The sequence below is a fragment of the Nannospalax galili genome, unplaced genomic scaffold (genome assembly GCF_000622305.1).
Source record: "Nannospalax galili isolate Female #2095 unplaced genomic scaffold, S.galili_v1.0 scaffold75, whole genome shotgun sequence".
Taxonomy (NCBI): Eukaryota; Metazoa; Chordata; class Mammalia; order Rodentia; family Spalacidae; genus Nannospalax; species Nannospalax galili.
In genome coordinates, this window is record NW_008339433.1 from 4647649 (window position 1) to 4668739 (window position 21091).

The following is a 21091-nucleotide window of genomic DNA, read 5'->3' on the forward strand; positions in this document are numbered from 1 at the left end:
GTTTGAATTGACTTTGAAAGATGCTTTTAAAACATGCGTGGATGATGTAGTTGAAACTTAGGTTCCATTTATTATTTTTACTGCAACTTTCTTTAATTCTACAGAGAACTCAAACTAATGAGTCATGTAATAGATGACCAAGTACTTAAGCAGAATGTGAAATTGTACTAGGTGGGGTTATAAAATAAGATTTGTGACAAGCTGAATGCATTTATTTTTTCTAAGTAGATACAAAGGGTGAAGGAGTGACAGGACAGACTAAAATTAATCAATGACTTAATTTGATTTTCTTAGCCCTCACCACGGATTATATCTCTATTTTCATGTGTGTCTTTAAATAAACTGACCTCAGAAGTCAGAGGGACTTAAGCAATATCCGGATGAGTGCAGTTTATCCATGAAAAAGAAATTATCCTTAAATATTTACAGCTCCCAAAACTGGTTTGGGAGTATTCAAGATGCTAGCTATACAGTATTTATTTTAACTTTATTGGCAATTATGGAATCTGGATCACTAAAGTCTAGAGACAAACAATCTGGTTTTGTCCCTTCCTAAATCTAGCTGAGGCATGCCCTGAAGCTCTACTCTTTTTCCTGGGATCTACATGCTATTCTCCAAAACTACATTTGTGGTTAATGAAAAGATGCTAAGACAACAATCAGTGACTTCTTGTTAACCTCAGTGGTGTCTATGAGGGAGAAAGTATAGTATAGAAACAGGGATGAGAATGGTATTTTGCTTCTCTGGTACACTAAGATTAATAATGTTTTTCCTAATTTCCTTTAGTATATGATTGTCTTGGTGACAACCATTTGATGGTACAAGAAAGACAGCCCTCAGCAAAATTACAAATAAGCCACAGCATTAATGACATGAATGGTATATTTATGGGTCTAAAAATCACTGTTTTCTAGTTAAAAAAAAAAAAAAACACTTCGGGGTAGTAGAAGAACCAGGGGAAGGAATCAGAGTTAGGATTTTCTCCTGTAGTCAAAAGATTCAAATCAAGACAGTGACATGAACACCTGATTGTATATTTTGGATAATTCTGGTGGCACATTAATTAAATGTACTAGAGCAATACTGGAGCAGAGAAATCATTGTGGGTACTATGCATAAGGTAGAAAATCCAAAGGGATGTAGTTAGAGAAACAGAAGGATCATTGAAACAGGTGAACTGAGAAAGCATGGTGTCCAGAAAGCCAAGGGCATAGCTATTTCCAAGGAGGTATAAGAAAGAATTTCTGCTGTCACCCACTTTCAGCCATTGAGTTAAGCAGTTGAAGAGATCATTGGTGACTAGTAGTTTGATTGGTGACACATGGGAAGCAATATTTGAGTCACTTGATGGGCTAACAAGGAGTGAGACCATAAACACCACTAGCGAAGAGCATTCTTTAAAGAAGCTGAAATGTGAGAGTGTGGTAAGGGTGGATCCTGTGTTACTTTTCTCATTGCTGAGACAAAATATATGACAGATACAACAAACAGAGGGCAGATTTATTTTGGCCTCTGGTTTCAGAAATTCAGTCTACCATGATGGAACAGCCCTGTGGCAATGGAAATGTGCCACGGCGGCTCCTCACATCTTGTCAGATCAGGAAGCAGAACTCAGTCTGGAATCATAATGGATAAATTCCCGGCTCAGCCTGAGTGGCTTATGATAGCCAGGTGGGCCATGTATCCCAAAGGTTCTACAACCTCCCAAAACAGCGCCACTATCTAGAGACCACATGCTCTCTTGAGACACAGAGGCATGTGTGGGGCATTACACATTCTTGACATAACAGAGGCCAAGTAGCTCAGGTTTTTTTTTTTCTGTAGGAAAGATATGACAATATTTATAGGTTAATGTAAAGATACAAAAGATAAGAAATAAATGATGACTCAAGGTCTGAAAGAAATGGGAAGGGAGTGGGCCTTGAATAAGGAGCAATAACAAAGACAAGCTCTTAAGATCAGGCATTGGTGTCAAAATGAGGATAAGTTTGTGTGTAGATGAACTGCAGGAGTTCATGGTTCTCCATGTGACGACCTTGGGGTTCACAGAGACATGGATCTTTCTTACTTAAAATGAGGGAATTAAGACAGGGAAGGCATCTGGGTAAGTAGGAAAGATTTGTGACAATAACTTCATAAAATGGACTGTCTGGATAATATCAACAGTCAGTCACCCATGGCCAAATTCCCACCTAGGTTTCAAGTCACTTCTCACACAAATTTTACTACCACATCCTTATGTTAATACCAGAGGCATCCTGTGAAAAAGAAATTCGACAGTCTTAAACTTGAGGCAAATGTTTTTGTCTTTACCCCTCAGTGACAATGTACTCTTTTTATTTAGGGAGATTTCTTTCTGAAACTACATTATTACTACCTTAGGGCTTACTAAAACTATGGCAGAGGATGGTCAATGCCTATGATGCAAAAAGAATAAGCACTTAACTGTTTCTATATACATTTGGTCTAATTTATCTGCTTACAATGATCAAAAGAAAATAACCTTATATTATTTCAGCAACGGGAACTTAACCTTTTGGACTTTTCTGCTACAATTCTAAAGACATAAATTTTTGGTAAGAAAAAGCAGACAAGAGAAACACCTGTCCTTGACTAATTGCCTTTTTGATATCATTTCTATTGTTTGTTCATGTTTTAGAAAGTTGCAGGAGCTTTAACAAATGACATTTTCCACATTTATTTTAATTATCAAGCATTTATTAGATTCTATAAAGCATTATTATATATCTTTTAATGATTTTTTAAAAATATTTTTTCATTTTATCTGTATGAGTGTATCACCTGCATATAAGTGAACATGTGTTGTGCAATGCCAGCAGAGGTCAGAAGAGGGCGTTGGATCCCCTGGAACTGGAACCATCATCTAGGTGCTGGGAATCGAACCTGAGTCCTCTTCAAGAGCAGCCAGTGCTCTTAACCACTGAACCAACTCTCCAGCCCCTTAATGATTTTTAAAATTTTTATGTATATGAATGTTTTGCCAGCATGTACATTTAAGGTGACCACATGCATGCAGTGCCAGTGCAGACCAGAAGAAGGGGTAGGATTCACTGGAGCTAAAGTTAGAGACAGTTGTGAACTATTGCCATGTGAATACTGGGAACCAAAATCCCAGTCCTTAGCAAGAGCATTGCTCCTAACTGCTGAGCCATCTCTCTAGCCCAAGCATTATAATATTGTAAAGGCCAAATATACTGATAATCACCTATGTTCTAGAATCAAACAGAACTAGATGCAAATCTCAGGTCCTTCATTCTTGGGGAAATAGTCTAACTTCTGAGCCACAGAATCCTCATCTGTAAAGTGAGAACACTAATAGTAGTGTCCACACGATAGATTTGTTCAGTGATGCACACAGATTGCCTAAAATCAATGCCTAGAATGTAGTATGTACAAAGGAAATGTTATGTACCCTTGTGATCACTGTTGCTTCTCTGTTGCTAATAATGTGATAATGATTACAAGAATTACCAGAACACAGAAAACTTGCTTTGGAAAGAGGCAGGCTCTATGTCCGAGGGAGGAATGGTGGCACAAAAAAAGCAGGAGTCAAGATAGGTTGAGAGTCAGCTATTGTGTGTTATTTGACTGACTACTGGTTCTTATTCATTTTGTATTTGGTGGTGGCCCATGAGCCCCACGAGGCCCACTTTAACAAAATAATTCCCTTTGCAGTTGTTCTTTCACCATGAAATTCATTCTGCAAGAATTTTCTTCAGATGTGAACTTGGTGCTCAGTTCAGGGAATTGCCTAGGTGAGCAGCACATTAATTCATCATTAAAACTCTTTATGGAAACCTTGGCGGTATAGCGTACAGAGTTGATATGTTTAGGTAGAAAAGATCACCTGAGGAGGACAGGTAGGATCTACTCAAGGTAATAAGGGGAAGTGTCGTGCTAGATATCTGATAGAATAACAGAGAAGTGGGGAAAGGCAGGGGAGTAACAGGGAAATAAATCACCCTTTGGTATCCATGGGAGATATACAAATATCTAATACAAAATGGTATAACATATTTGCATATAATCTATGCACACTTTCTTATACTTTAAATAATTCCTACATTACTTATAATACCTAATACAATGTGATTCTATGTAAATGGTCATTATGCTATACTGTTTAGAGAATGATGACTACAACAGTCTGTAAACATTCAATGCAGATACGATTTCTTTATAATATTTTCTATCTATGGTTGGTTAAATCCAAGGGTGTAGAATCTTCAGGTACAGAGGGCTGATAATACTTCACATCCACAGTATTGTCAAGAATGTAACCTAGACCCCCTAAATTTAAAGGCTGATAGTGTCAACATACAATTCCTCTTTTTATTTAAGATTACAAGCCAAAATAATTTTGCTTCATACCTTTCTTGTCTATCCACTTAAAAATCACCTCAGCTTAGCCAAAAGAAAACTCCCCAGCCAAAAACTAAAATAATGGCAGAGATCAGACAGTAACAGGCTGCAAATCACTTAAATCATATTTTGAGTGGTGTATTATGGTAACCTATAAATAACTAATTGCATAAAATTGCTTTAGTAGTTTCTAGATGGCAGCTTTAATTAAAAGCACCAGAGACATTTAGAAGTTTAGAAATGGATGGCATGTAATTTGCCCTTTTACCAACCATAAAATGGTAATTAAGGAATTTGATTCACTTCTTCCTATTAAAAGTTTTATGAGAATAGCAAGTTCCTTCTAAATACAGTTTCTCTTCAGCAGAAGGTAGTAAGTTTGCTTTATCAGTCTTCTCCAGCAGGGTAAGATGTTTTAATGTACAAATTCTTCAGAAGTTAATTAGGAAATTTCCTCCAACGTAAGATGTTTGTTTTTAAGGCTCTAAAGCACAAAAGTATATTTGACTTAAAACTTTGATCATAGCCCCATATTCTTCCAGGATCTGTACAAGATGACCCACTAATTCCCCGTTTACCAAATGCGTGGAGGTGAGTGTGAAGGCAAAGAAATGGAAAATCATTTCCTTGTGAATCTAGCATAGTCTACTGGTTCCTGGAAGAACCTTCAGTCTAGAATACACAGACAACCCAGGGAATACAGAATATTCAGTCAAAAACAGAGGAATTATATGTTTTTAGATTCGTTAATCCTCCAGAAATCCTGAATAAATGAGCAGGTATCTAGAGTGAAATTCCAACAACATAAAGCAAACCAAGACACTTTTGGAAATTTGTGACTTTAACATCACCATGGACTAAATCACAGCTGAAAATGCAATCAGAAAGGTTATACTTGTTTTATAATTGAACAAGTGATTGCATTTTGGGGCCACCTCACCCCAAGGATTACAGATGGCACACACACACGAAAGGCAGCTACAGTTTGGGTTTTGAGTCAAAGAGAAGTATATTTTTACAAGTTGTCTAAAGTGAATGAATGCAAGCAACAAACTGAGAAAGTGGGGGACTTTTCAGATGTCTCCTCTTCATTCTTTCTCTCAATGACTCCCAACAGCCCTCAGATTGTCTCCGCAGTAGTATGCTAAAGGAGAATGGGACTGTGTGCAGAGTACTTTTATCACTGACATAGTTTAGAATATCTAGTGAATGTAATAGTAAGAAAAACAGGCTTATTACTCATCAGTTTTACTACCATTTTTAATATTTCTACTGAAAGTGCACCCCCTTTTACTGTCTGCATCTGAAGACAGGTTATTCCCAGCTCTCCCATACACATAAACACACCTTACTATACCCCTGAGGTATAAAAAATATACAAAATAATGTCCAATAGAAAGTTCAAGGCACTAAATTGCATTATGTGTGTGCTGTTAAATCTGCAAAGGTGCAAGGGTAGTATGCACAGATGGAGAAGAGTTTGGAATGAAGGATGCTGCACAAGGAATTGCTATTTGTTTTTATTTTATTCTCTTTAAATTTCTAAACAGTGCTGGAGAGGAAGCTCAGAAGCAGAGCACTTTCATTGCATGTACAATGCTTTGGGGTCCAACTCCGGCATCAGAAAAAAAAAAGTCTCAGCATTCACTATTTATATAAGTCAACAACAACTATTATATTTTAATTGACCAAGTGCTTAATTAAGAAATAAAATGCAACTGTTCAGTGTGTGTGTGTGTGTGTGTGTGTGTGTGTGTGTGTGTACATACAAGCATGCACTATCATATTCCATGGTCTGATCGCTGAAGGTACAGGTCTCTGTCTTCTTCGATGACAGCTCTCCAAAAAGGAATGTCATAAAACCAGTGGATTATTTTCATCTCAACATACTACAGGACACCTTCTGAAGGTGTCATGCCATAAATCTAGGAAGAAGTAGAAGTAGAAGGCAATGCAATCCTAGCAGCCTGGTAGTAAAACAAAATTAATTGTATTTATTTTTTGAAGAGTATTATAAAGAAAAAAATGTAAGTAATACACAATCTCAATAACCATCTAGCTAAGTCTAATGATCTTGAAAAGTATAAATGCATCTCTATTGTTTGAATGTTTGAACTGTAAAGATAGATACAAAGGGAAATGTTCTTTCATCCCCATAAACACATACGCTTGTACCTCTCTCTAAAGGTAACTCATTTTAACAGTTTGTTGAAATTTCCTCCAGGCCTGCATAATTTTTCCTTACATAAAAAGTATACTATTATAACTATTCCTTACCCAACATTTTTATTGTGGTAAAAATATATAGTATATAAGATTGTAAATATACCATTTTAACCATTTTACTTGTACATTTCTGAAGCATTAAGTGTGTTCACGTTCATGTGGAACCAATACTATTATCTCTTTCGTATGGATATTTTGTAATGCCAAATATCAATCCCAAGGTCCTAAATATTCTAAGCATGTACTCTGTTACTGAATCTACATAAATTTTTATTGTTTGAGAATTTCACATGATATGCTTTAGTCAAATCCAATCTCATTTCCTCACGTACTGTGATCGTTTGAAAGAGACTATCCCCATAGGCTCCATGTATTTGAACACTTGATCAGTTGATGGCGCTGTTTGGGGAAAGTCATGGAACCTTTAGGATGTGTGGATATCCTGGAGGAAGCACATCCCTGGTGGCGTCCTTTATCCTTGACCCATTTCCAGTTTCACTCTCTCTGTTCCCTGAGCATGCTTAGAGATGTGAACTCTCAGCTTTCTCCTCCAGTTACCTCTGCCACAATTCCTCTTTGCCATGATGAACTTTTACCCCTCAGGAACCATAAAATCAGCAAATTCTTCCTTCTGTAAGTCGCCTTGGTCATGGTGATTTATTGCAGAAACAGAAAATAACTAATGCACCTATACAAATTTTGAAGCCACAAAACTAATGGTACATATTATTTGTGACATACAAATATGTAAAAATGTATTTAAACATGTATAGGAAAGATACACACTAACTTCAGGATAGTTGGTACATCTTAAGAGGTAAGGAAAGTGAGTGAAGGACTGAGAAGATGGAGATTCGGCTGTAACCATGACGTTTCCTGTTTTGAGATGCATGAACAAAATATTAACATTTGTTAATTTTGAGTTATGAATACATGGACATTTGTAACACTGTGTTCTGAGTTGTTTACCATTTGAACTGTTGCATAATTTTGAAACATTTTAAATCATAGAGGGTTAAAAAACAACTTGAGATTTTTTTTTACTTGACAATCCCATTTCAAAGAGTGATTTCTTTTGTTTTGGTTTAAACAAGACTTTCATTCACAGAGATAGTAGTCAAAATATTTAACAATCCACGAGGTACATCTAGCAATATTTGAGAATACATAAGAGCTTTGGTCTTGAAACAGGGTCGTCAAAGCCCATCTGGTGACCAGTATTCATGTCTTATTTCCTGAACTTATTGAATTTAAACTTCCTCCATTAGCTGCAGATCTTACACACTTTTAGTGTGTACTCAAACGTGGAGTTGCCTAAAAAGCTAACTGTGAACTTCCTGAAAAACATCAATGTAATGAGTCAACTTTATCGTTAAACCAAAGTCACTGTTTCCATGGGAGTGAGTTGTAGCCCATTTAAAGTTTCCCCCTGAGGAATCACAGGATTAACCACTCAAATATGAGGTTATCTTTAAGCGTCAAATATCAAAGCCTAGCCAGGAAGCCTCAATGTTATTTGCTCTATTTTTCTTCCAGTTTCATTTACTACATGTTCCATTTGGTTTTGAAAAAAATCTTGTTAGACTGTGTAATGGGTTTCGGTAGAAAAGAAGGTGGGTAAGTGGCCCAATTTTACCAATATTTACTCAGGAATAGAAACAGATTGTAGCAGTAATTTCCCCTAGTGGCCAAGAACCATTTCTCATTTTCAAAGACATCTCTAACCCAAGGAAATTAAAACAATACTAATAGATTGATAAGTCTTCTTTGTCCCTCCTCAAGCCAAAATCCACCAAAATAGACACTGCCTATACCAGTACCATCGTTTTCTATAGCCCTTTCTCTGTTCTCCTGAACAAAGTAAAAATAGAACTGCAGATCTCCTATGCTGCCCCTGCTTAAGAAATTGGCATGCACAAGATGCCCTTCCTAGTAAAACGTGGCGTGTCTGGGGAGATTGATCTGAAGAAGAGCCACATTAGATGATGAAAAAGCTAAAACTCATTAAGGAAGAATTTTTGAGAAACCACAGATTGACACTTAGCACTTTTTTTTTCAATAAAATATTTTTTTTAATTAGAAGAAGCGTTTCATTACAACAGCATTAACCTATTCAATAACATTTTTCTGAGCTAGGGTACATCTCTTTCAAAATTGGCTGTACATTTTTAGGTTTACAGAGGAATTATTACGCTTGTACAATCTTTTACTGATTATAAACTCTACAAGACATAAAATTAAATGAGGTTTTAATGTTTAGAAAAGATCTCCACTTCGTTGTTAAAATACAGTTTCATACAGAAAAATTCATTTTAAGGCAACTACTCATCAGGTAGACACCTTTTTAAAATATTTTTTTTTATTTTATTTTTTGTGTATGGGTGTTTTGCCTGCATCATGTGCATGCAGTGCCCATGGACGCCAGAAAAGAGCATCAGATCGCCTGGAACTGGAGTTATGGATGGTTGTTAGTTGCCATGTGGGTGCTGGAAATGGAATCCAGGTCCTTAGCAAGAGCAGTCATTGCTCTTGACCACTGAGGCATCTCTCCAGCACTCACCCTTTCCTTTTGAAAAACTAATGCTGGGTACTATTTCATTTCCCAACTATATTTGGTCCAATTTTAACATTACAGATTTATTCAAATAAGCATCAGTTTGAGTGTTTATGAAACTGTAAAACAAATGACCAAAATCACCAGCTGATGAATTGGCCTTAAGTTGATATGTTCCTTGTTCCTAGAAATATTGGAGATGTTTGAACAATTGAATTAAGCAACTGCAGCAGCTTCAAAAAAGTCATATGTGACAATATTTAATATGCCTGTTTGCTTTCATTTTACATTTATAAGACTCAATACTAATTAATTTTTAATTGCTCAGATTGCTGTTTCTAATAAAGACCTGAGTCACTTATTTTATAAACATATGAATTCATCCTCTATGCAGGAGCTATGCTAATGCCATTTACACAAATCTCGATTATCAGACAGGTATCCAGAGACTTCATCATCCAAATTAATATTTTCAATATTTTTAACTAATGCAAGAAGACACTAGTATTACTGGTGAACTCTAAACGGAAGAAGAGCTTAAAGAATGAGGCAAAGGGGGAGGGGACATAGAACAATGGAGACTAAAATAGCAACTAGAAATAAGAAGTGGATTATGAGCCCTTCCTGTGAGGAAGTAGACTTGTTACAATGCCCCAAAATCAATCTATAAAATGTACTATTTCCTTTGTTTAGATCTTTATTTGTTTGAGTCAGGGTTTTTTGTAGCCCAGGTTTGGCCTCAACATAGCTATGTAGCTGAGGTTGGCGCTGAACTCCTAATTCACCTGACTCTACCTCCTAAGTGCTGGGATTATGGACATGCACCACCAGACCCAGTGTAAAATGTACTTTTGACTCTAATTAGAAACGCTCTGCACTCTTAACAACAATCCAGATTTTAGATTAGCAATGTCATATCATATTATAACTCATCCTTACTCACTTGGATTGGCATTACACACCTCTTCAAATAGGATTAGAAGATTTCTACTACCAGAGAAGACCAGTGGAACTGTTTTTTGATAAAAATTGACAAAGAAATGCCTCCATCAAGACATTTACACATATCAAAGTCACTGTGCATATTGTAATTCCTAAAGCTAGACTTGTGCCACATCTTGAAAGATAAGGAGGATTTCAATACTGGAGAGAAGAAAGAGCAAAGGTACAGACAAAATGATGGGGATTGGAAAGTGAGTGGGATGTGTCAGAGCCAGTACATAGACCACATTGCCTGGAAAAATAACACAGGATCCTATATAGACTGATCATCACTGTCAGCATGGAGCAGATGCTGACAGAATTCCACACAGGGCTCCTGCCACCAAGTCAAGCCATGTTGAAGTAAGTAATCATGTAACAGATAAACCACAGCATGATGCCAGGAAACTGCTAATCAAAACCATAAATAAATATTAACATCACTCATGTTCACCTTTCAGAATGATCTCACAGGCACACCAGCTGTTATTTTATTTGGCCTTTACAGTAATCTGCTGACACGGGCAGCTCAGCTGTTACTCTCACCATTAGGCAAAGACAAAAAGCTCAGCACTAGGAGATTATGTAAATTGGTTCAAGTTACAGTCCCACAACCAGACTCTCTCCTCCTCCTCTCATATAACTTATGAACTTACTATGTGGTTCAATTTAGAAAATAAAAGGTATGGACATGAGACTAAGGAATCACCAGCATCCAGCTTTTTCAATATCTTTTCATATAACATTATAACCTTTCTGTGCTCACAGGTTACCAAATTTGTTCAACAGTTGGGGGAGGAATACAGAGAATTATTTGCTTCATTAAACTGACTAAATATCCTGAATATCTTGCTTTAATTCAGCTTTCATATTTGTTTTTTGTTGTTGTTTTAATTTTTGCATTAATTATGTATTCGTGTGTGTGTGTGTGTGTGTGTGTGTGTGTGTGTGTGTGTCTAAGCACATGCATGCCACAGTGAGAAAGTGGATATCAGAGGACAATTTGTAGGAACCTGGTCTCTCCCTCCACCATGTGGGTCCCAGGGATCCAATTCAGGTCATCGGGCTTGGTGACAACTGCCTTAACTCACTGAGCCATCTCACTGGCCCTCAGGGAGAGAGAGAGAGAGAGAGAGAGAGAGAGAGAGAGAGAGAGAGAGGCGCTCAGAGAGAGAGAGAGAGAGAGAGAGAGAGAGAGAGAGAGAGAGAGAGAGAGAGAGAGAGACAGAGAGAGACAGAGAGACAGAGACAGAGAGAGACACAGAGACACAGACACAGACACAAACACAGACACAGAGAGAAAGAGAGAAGCACATAGAGACAGAAAATGGCAGAGCCAGAGACAGAAACAGAAAGAGTGATAGAGATACAGAGCAAGAGCCTAGATGTGCATGCTGTTGCTGTTATATTGCTTATTGAACCTAAACTGGTCTTCCTAAATGTGTCTTGAATTTCATTTAAAGGGTTGAAAGCATGTTCACACAGTGCACATTACTTTGCCTTACTTTTTAACCAATGGCAGTCTACAACTCAATGGTAAAGGTCTCTTCTGCTGTTAGCGTCACCTGTCAAGCTGCATGGATGTTGGAAGAATATTAAATGGGTTCTCTCTGTTGTTTTTGAAGGAGTGCTAACATGCAAATAATTATCCTAAGGAAATTTTAATTCTTCTTTAGTTAGCCTACTTTTCTGTCAGCTTAGTTCCTCGTATCCTGCTTTTACTGAGCATTTGGGCCAAGGTACTCTACTTAGTTTGCTTTTATTATTAGAACATCTCGGTCATTCGCATACCTTGAGACTCATTTCCCCTGGAGTGCAACAACTACAATTAGCTTTCTGCTGGTCCATGGGCAATAAATGAACCTTTCTTCTTCAGGCTGATTGTTCATATAAGGATCTTGGGAGGCAGTTTGTTTTCCTAGTATGACAGAAGCATTTCTTTGAACTGTATCTGAGTTGTGTCCTATATACAGTTGCTTCATGTTTGAAGAATTTTTAAGATGGAATATAAAATATTCAGCTCAGATTTAGTAAACCTCATTTATCTTAGCCCATGTGTTCTGAGTCCCTTTAAATCACACCCTGCAGGCATCTTTTGGGCAAGAATTCTATCATAAAAATAAAGCAAGAAATACACATTTCAATTTGAGCTAGAACCATCTACTTGCCCCAATCTCTCTTATGTATACACACAACACACAACAACAACTTCTGTAAAGCAATGAAAAATAATTGTATCAGTATTAGTGTCTCATTTGACTGTAAAATGTTGATGTACCACTACCACCCTTGGCCCAGAGTCTTCCTTAACCAATTACACAGCATGGGGCTTCACTTATTTGATTCTCAGTATGAAAACTTTAACCAGCTTATAAAATCATGTAGGCTTTTACCTCAATAGTCCAATAGTCCAATATTTCCCCAAGCTAACAAAATAGTTTTCAATCACTACCTTGTCTCTGTGGTGAGTCTAACTTAAGGCGCTCTGCTGACAAAGGTCACATAAGATTTTACAGATTTAAATCTTCTATGGTTTGTCTGTCCAAAAAAGAAGGCCTAAAATGTTGAAGAATCGCCTGAGTGGAAATCTTTGTCTAGGATTCTAAGCCTGAAAAAGTCATCTTCACTAAGACTTATAGCAATGACTATATAATTAAGGTACCACTTAGCAATACCATAATACTTTACCTCTTCATGACTCCCTCATTTCATTGGCTCTTGTGAGTTTCAGTGTATTTTACCTGTGTAATAGGTAACACCCAGGCAAGGAAAACAAGATAATGAAAGGTGAAATGCCTTACACAAATCCCTACAATTGCTATGTAGCAAGAGTCAGCCTGCAGTATAGATAGATCCCAATCTTATGTTGGAGCTGGTAGCTCTCAACTTTCTTATATGTACTGAAGCAAATTAATGGGAGATCCTGAACCATCCGTATTTCTTGTATTTCCTGACACAGAGAGTTAAGACAAGATTGCAACAATTCAACTAAAGGTGTGTCACCAAAATGGGTTTGTTGTGAGGGAGCACTAAGGTACACAGGATTGCTACCCACAAAGATCAAATTTATTTTCAGTTAATTTGATCTATGGCCTTTCATCTTTCTGTTCTTGGTTGTCAACCCCCCTTTTACATATTCCAATCTTCAGCACTTGATAGGGACTATATTCTTCTTTAAGCTCTTTAGAAAAAGATTATCATTGCAGCTTTCGTAAACTCATTTTCAAAGAGCTTCATATGTAGCTTTTGACATCCTGGCATGCTTTATTTCATTCAAGTTTTGCTGTGCACCAATATGAACACCTGGAAATTTAGTCTATAAATCTAGAGGATTTCTTGAACATTTACATTAAGGTACCATGGACTTGTTGAAATATGAAAACAAATCTGAAAATTAAATTTTTACCCTCAAGGAGCTTATTGAGTAGGCAGAGCATGATTGGAGAGTTCACATTAAAAACACATAAATAAAATGGCAGTTTCTGTGGTTTAGAAAACAGAAAGATCATAATACATTAGAGGCTGCAGAGATGGCTTCATGAAAGAGAAACAGATTAATTTCCTCACCTAAAAATGCCATTAATATCTACTACACAAGGCTATTGTGAGGATTAAATGAGAATATACACGTAAAGAATCCAGCACAGCACCAGGAAAAAACAATATGCTCAGCAAATGAGTGTTCAGTGATGTTTACCTTGATTTCATACTGGGCTCAGGAATTCAATACAAGTCTTCAGATTTAAGCATATACATCACTCTAATAAGACATCACCTGTGACCTTGATGTCCCCAATCCTGTGACATTCTGAACTTGTCCCAAACTAGTTCTTATATAATGAAACTGTATTTATCCTATTTTTCTCCATATTCCCCACCAGTTTCAAGTTCCTCAAAGGCAGTGTCATGACTGCTGTATACTGTGCTCTACTAACAGTACCTAGCACAATGCCTAACAGGTAGCAGGTGTAAAGTAAATGTTGAACAACTTACTAAGAGGGAAAACAGGTTGCTCAGTAAGCTTTTTGAAAACTCGTGGTTAATGGAGATAAGAGAGCTATTCATTCAAAATTCTTGGTTAAGTAGTTTGCAAATATGTTGTTCCTTATGATGACTCTGAAGCCCTTCAAAGAATATTCTGATTCATCAAAGATAACAGACATTCCAGTGAATAGAATATTAGTTTGAATGTTTGTCATTTTAAATTTGTGTATATCTTCTTTTGAAACTCCTTTACTGCTTATAACTTACTATAACTTTTTTATGAAACAGAATATCTAATTGAGTAGCTCACACTATTCACTAGTTATGCGATATTAGAATGAGTTTATTAGTGTCTCCTATTGGAGAAACTCTGATTGCATTGGTAACCACACAGAGAAACCATCTGAGCTGTTCATTAAACTCTGCCTTCTTCCAACTGCTAGTGACACACAGGTATCTGTAAGCCCTCAGAGTTCTAGAAGCTTCATTAGTGGCTACCTAGCAAGAAAAATCAATGGCATCATTGTACAGAAGTATCTTTGTCCCTTCTGATCCTAGTGGGTAATTAAGTGGACAACAGATTAGTTGGAGGAAAGATGTTTCTACCTAAAGAAGTGTTTCCATATACACCATACAGAGAATAGGAATGCGTATGAATAAAGAAAAGCATGTTTATCTCTCTAACTTAAATCTTTGGATGGACTGGTTAATGTCAGTTACACAATTCATCACTCAGTTCTGGGGATTAAACTGGGATCATATTAGATTTTGGACATCCCCTAGAAGCTAGTTTTAATCATTTATCTCTGTCTCACAAAATTAAAAAGAGTACTGTAGCAGGAAAAATAGTCCAGTATTTGTTTTCTCGTTTCCAGTGCTAGAAATGAAGAGAAGTTTATGACTACTTTCCGAAGCATAGATTCTGAAAGAACTTCCATTTCTCATATAGAAATAATAAAAATGTAGGTGGCCTCAACAACTATAATTTTTAAAATGGAAGCAAAATGATATCATCTGCCAACATTTGAAATTGGCGTTGTGCACAGTCAAAATCTGATCGTAATTTGGGATTTTAGCTACGAGCTACAGGCTATTGATCTCCACATCTTGACTCCCACAGCATGTGATCACATCAGTATGCCCCTGTCCCTTCAATATTGCTCATTGGCATCCTGTTCCCCCACAGGTGACAAATTTATTAGTAACTATCCAGGCTGTTCCAGCTTTACACAGTGCTCTTCTTCAGAATTATGGTATTTATTCATTGAAAGATAATAAGACAAGAGAAGTCAAATAATTTCACCTGTAATTTGCAGACATTAGATACAGAGCAATGCTTCACAGAGAAAAGATCGTGCAGTTCAGACACTATATAATGTCCCGTACTTTGCATAAGACATTGTGAATAATTTCTTTTACAAGATGCACTTTATTTATGATCAGGTCCCTTCCTAGAAGGAGTTTGTTGGGGCTTAATGCTGATGAATGGAGACAGCACCATTCACACTTCCAGGTTATGGGCTGTCAGTGCTTTCATTATGTGTACTAATTTACAAGTATTTATTTATTTTCTCACAAATATAGAAATGTGCTCCAAGCTAAACATGCTCAATAGACATCTGAGCCCAATGTTTCCGTTGGTTGGGGTGGGAATGTATGAGAACTCAAGCTGTTGTGTGCTGTTCTTCCCACTCCTACCCCACCCACTCAGCGTTACTGTATGAACTTGTGGAAAGCTTAGTGATTTCTATTTTCTTGCTTGCTTTAAGAATGAATACTGGTTATATTTTTAAATCCTGAAACTTATTTTCATAATGCAGTTTAAATCTTCTCTTATACAAACAATATGCTATATTGTATTTTAAGTGCTAATGAAAACACTGCCAGTTAAAGCATCAGTGGACAAGACTGTTGAAATAAATTATGCCTGCAGCATTGGACACCAAGTTGGAAAGTCTGAATGCAATGATATCAAAATATGAAACTAAATTGAATCTTGAGATCCTGCTAGCTTCAGGTGGCTTTGTATGATCTGAAATCACTCACTTTCCCATCTCTGAAGAAAAAAGCTTAAAATACACTGTGTATGTGTCACGTCTCCCCCTAAGTCTAACAAGCACTGATAGCACATGCTGCAGCATCACTATCACAATTTTCATTATTGGAGGGGAAAACCTCCCCCAAATAATGAACAAAAATATTTCTTTTTGTCCTGTGCGAAGTTTCTAATATGAATTTTACCCTCAGTGAAAATTAAATATAACTTAATTCTCACAAATGAAGAACTGGTGAAACTAGTTGTTTGGAGGATTAGATTTTGTATTTGTTGTTTGGTTGGCTGGATGCTTGACTGATAAGCAAAAGACAATTGGGAAGAAAAATATGTCTGTATAAATATATGTCTAGGTATATTTATGAATCACCTGTCTCTCAGATCCTTCAATTCCAATTTTACTAGTTTTCAATGTCAAGCATAAATGTGACCCAATCAAAGTTAATTAAAGAGTCTCAAGGGAAAAGGAATGTTTTTAAAATGTGCTTCACAAATATATAAAAGGAGAATAATCTACCAACTGTCAGCAGAATAAGCCTTGAAGGCAAATACAGTAGTGAGCATTTAATAAATTCAGATTTATTTCAAAGTGCACTCATGTGCAGAACTCAGCTGAGGTGAACAGAGAGAGGCAGCTTCATAGTGCTTAGAGCTTCCCACAAGATTGTCCTCTCTGAATAACTTCAAACTTTCTACTCCAGTAGGTTTAAAAAGTATGATAGTCAAGAAACAGAATTGTCCTTCTCAATTATCAGCATAAAGTTGCAAAGACCTGCTACCACTAGGTTACATTTGAAATGTAACCTCCAAAAGACCATGTATAAAGGCTGAGAGTACAAGATGACAATATTGGGATGTGGTGGAACCTTTAAGTGGTAGGAACTCACTGGAGGGTGTGATCATGAAGGGAATAGGAGGAACCTGCTCACTTCCACTTGCTCATTTCTTCTTCTTTTTTGCTTATAACCATTAGATAAGGTGTTCTACACCATGCACTCCCATGACCATGAACTATCACGAGAAACCCAAAATCAATGGGGCCCACCAACCATAAACTGAAACTTCCAAAACTGAGTCAAAATAAAACTTTTCTTCTATTGAATTTGATCATTTATAGCATTTTGCTATATATATAGAGAGAGAGAATATATATGTATACATGCATATATATGCTGTATACGGTAATGGAAAACTGACAAACACATATACCAGACTGTATCAGTTAAATTTATTTTTCTATATCTTTGAGAATCTATTCAAATCCTCAGAGGATGAGATTCTGCATTTATTACCTCTTAATAAAAGCAACACTTTATTTTATTTTTACCATTTTTAACTTATTAGAGTTTTAGAGTATTTCTGTTAATCTCTATTTCAGTACACCCAGACTCTTTGTCCTTTGGCCCTCAAGGAGCCTACCATAGTGGCATGCAGTACCCATTTAGTGAACGACATGATTTCATAAACTTTGAGCACACTTACTTTAAGAAGTGCTCTCTCCAGGCTTGGACCTTGCTCTCCTTTGGTGCCAGTCTTAAGTCTTAATGATTTAGCCAGCCCTCTTACAACAGTGAAATCTTAAATTTCATATTCAGTGATATTTAGCAGAGAGGCCATAGAAGGAGGTCCTAAATCATAGGCCAACAACAAACCAAATTAAATGTTTGGTATTTAAGAAATTGATTTGGGGGCTGAAGAGCTATGTCAGTGGTTAAGAGCACTGGCTGCTATTGCAGATGACCTGGATTCAGTTCCCAATACCCACATGGTGGTTAACAACCATCTGTAACTCCAGTTCCAAGGGATCTGAAGCCTTCTTCTGGCTTCCATGTGCATTGCACACACTAGTGTGCTTACATACACATAGGCAAACACTCATACACGTAAACATAATTTTAAAAAGAAATTTAGGTACAAACACCCAAATGACTAGGACTCAGCATGTATGGCAGAGTGCATAGGGTTCAGTGGGGAAATAAGGGGAGGCATGAGGGGGGGTCTGGATTTGGATTTGAGTGGAAAGTGTATGAAATTTAAAAAGCTCAATTTAAAAAAAGTGAAAAAAGTGATTTTGCCAAAACATATACAAAAGTAATACATACAAAAATATTCAAAGATTCCCCTTGGTTCATCATCAACCAGAGGCTTTTCAGAGGAAATAAATGTTCCTATGCCTGCATCACTTGATCTTCACCAATCTTAAATGACTTTTTATTGACTTCATTAAAGGTACATATACTTCTACAACTGATACAAGGATTTATTGACTGAGAATTCTCTTATTTGGAGATACTGGTTTCCTTGAAGAATTGGCAAAAACATAGAAGATTTTAGAGGTTTTTAGTGGAAATTAAAATTATCTCAGTTTTATAAAGGTTATGAATACATCACAAGGAATAGCAGAACTAATGTATATACCAGAGCCAAGTCTGCATATTAACCTCCAGCCAATGCATTAGCTCATCTAAAAGCAGTTCATCAAGTTGAATTTTTTTGTAGTTCTAATGATTGAACCTAGGGCTGCTTCATACTTTCTGGGAAAGCTCTGTACCACTGAGATATATCCTCAGCCATTTTTCGTGTGTGTGTGTGTGTGTGTGTGTGTGTGTGTAGGTACACTCACATGGGTGTGTGTGAAGGCCAGAGATTAACATCTAGACAGCTTCTTTGATGATTTCTCCTTCTTATTTTTATATACAGTCTCATCCCTTGAACATGGTGCACTCAGTTTTGGCTAGCTACACTGGCTGGATAGTGACACACACACACACACACACACACACACACACACACAGACATATCCCATCCCAAATCATTCCCAGGTCTGACTGCCTCCACAGCACTGAGGTTACAGTCATGCACAGCATTTTACATGGGTGTTGGTGATATGAACTCAGATCCTCATACTTGCATATCAAGCACTTTACCCACTGGGTTAGCCTCCATTTTGTTTTTTTTAAATTGTAAAAAACAGGGTCTCACTAAGTTGTCCATGCTGACTTTGAACTCACAATCATCCTGCTCCAGCATCTGGAGTAGTTGTGATCATAGGCTTGTGACACCAGGCCTATCTTAGGTTGGATTTATAAATTTTCTTTAGATAAATGCCTTAGTTACTTTTCCTGTTGCTGTGATAAAATACCCTGACAAAAGCAACTTAAAGGAGAAGGAAATTCATTTTAGTTTACAGTTCCACAGGTATATATTCCATCATGGTAGGGAATACATGACAGCAGGAAGGGAAGGCATGGTTGCGAGAGCAGGAGGATGGCTGGTCACATTACATGTAAACTCAGGAAGCAGAAAAGGATCAGAAAATGAGGCTGGGCTGTAAATCTCAAGGCCTGCCCCCAGTGACTTAATTCTACCATTAAACATTTCATAACCTTTAAATATTCCATGATCTTTCCAAATAATACCACATACTGGAGACCAAATGTCCAAACACATAAGCTTATGGGGATATTTCACATTCAAACTACAACAGCAAGTTTACATTTTGTCAGGCAAATGTGTGTGTCTGTGTGTGTACATACATGCACATGTGTTCTGTTGTATTAAAATATCATGTTTGTTAACCCAGAATTTTCCAGCTTTCACATAGATTTCACTGGGTCTGAATAAAGGGGAAATGGGAAAAGTTTAATATGTGGACTACTTTGAAAACACTGTGGTTTCCTTCTTAGATGCAATTTCATTTTTCAGTTTGAGTTACCCATGATGAACAATAATCCAAAATTATTAAGTGAAAATTTAATATTAGCAATTCAGAAGTTTTAAATTACATGCCATTCTGAATGGCATGCTAAAAGCTCACATCATCCTGTGCCACCCTTCTGTGATATAAAGCATTTGGAGTATCCGCACTGTATGTACTACCTGCCCATCAATCGCTTATTACCCATCTTAGTTATCAGATCAACTGCTGTAGTATCACAGTGTTTGGATTCAAATAACTTGTATATAGCTGTTTACTACATTTATCATTCACCTCACTTAATCTCAATACACAGGTATTTTATCATCTACACACATAAAAAAAGCCAGGTATGATGACACACATTTGTAATTCCCTCACTGGGAAGGAAGATACAGCTGTATCCTTGGGGCTCTCTGGCCAGTTGGCTAGCCTACTTGGTGAGCTCCAAGCCACTGAGAGTCCCTGTCTCAAAAATTACGATAGAGGATAATTAAGGAATAATACTCCAGGTTGTTCTCTGGCCTCCAGACATGCACACCATACACACACACACACACACACACACACACACAATGAATACACAAAAAGCATACACATAAGCACAAAAAAGAAAAATAAGTCTGAATATAGCATAAGATATTTTGCAATATACCATTAAAGAATTTTATTATTAAACTATGGTAATTAATATCATACCATGCTTAATATATATATATTGAATATTATAATATGTATTACAGGGACATATGCAAGTGTTTGTTTCAAGTATCCACTGCAGGTCCTAGAACATGTCCTGCTCTCATAAAGGTGTCTACTGTAATCCAGCATGGGTATCTCCAGAACATTCTGAAATATGCCAAGAAAAATGAGGGATGAGTCACATGCTCCTTAAGCAGGCCTAATGCTTTCCCATCTATTACTTCATATTATACAACAGAAACGTAGGCATATAATAACCAATTTATCCTAGTTTATCAAAGACTAGGTTATAAAAGAAGCCCTGACTCAGTCCTGGACTGAGTTGGTGATCTTAGTTCATTTCTTTATTTTACCAAAGAGAAAGCTGAAGTTTGAAATTTGTGGACAAATACATCGATCAAAGTCTTATCAGTTACAATTCATATATTCAGTATTAGATGCTAAGCCTTCTAACTGCTATTCTAATATTTTCAAGGAACCAAGCTGGAATTAACCCAATATTAAAAAGGC

At 36.8% G+C, this 21091-nt stretch overlaps 1 protein-coding gene across 1 annotated transcript in view; it reads left to right on the plus strand.

The window, feature by feature from the left end:
- Tenm1 (teneurin transmembrane protein 1) overlaps positions 1-21091 on the plus strand; it is an 873778-nt gene that overhangs the window by 785443 nt on the left and 67244 nt on the right. The gene's annotated exons all lie outside the window — the stretch shown is intronic.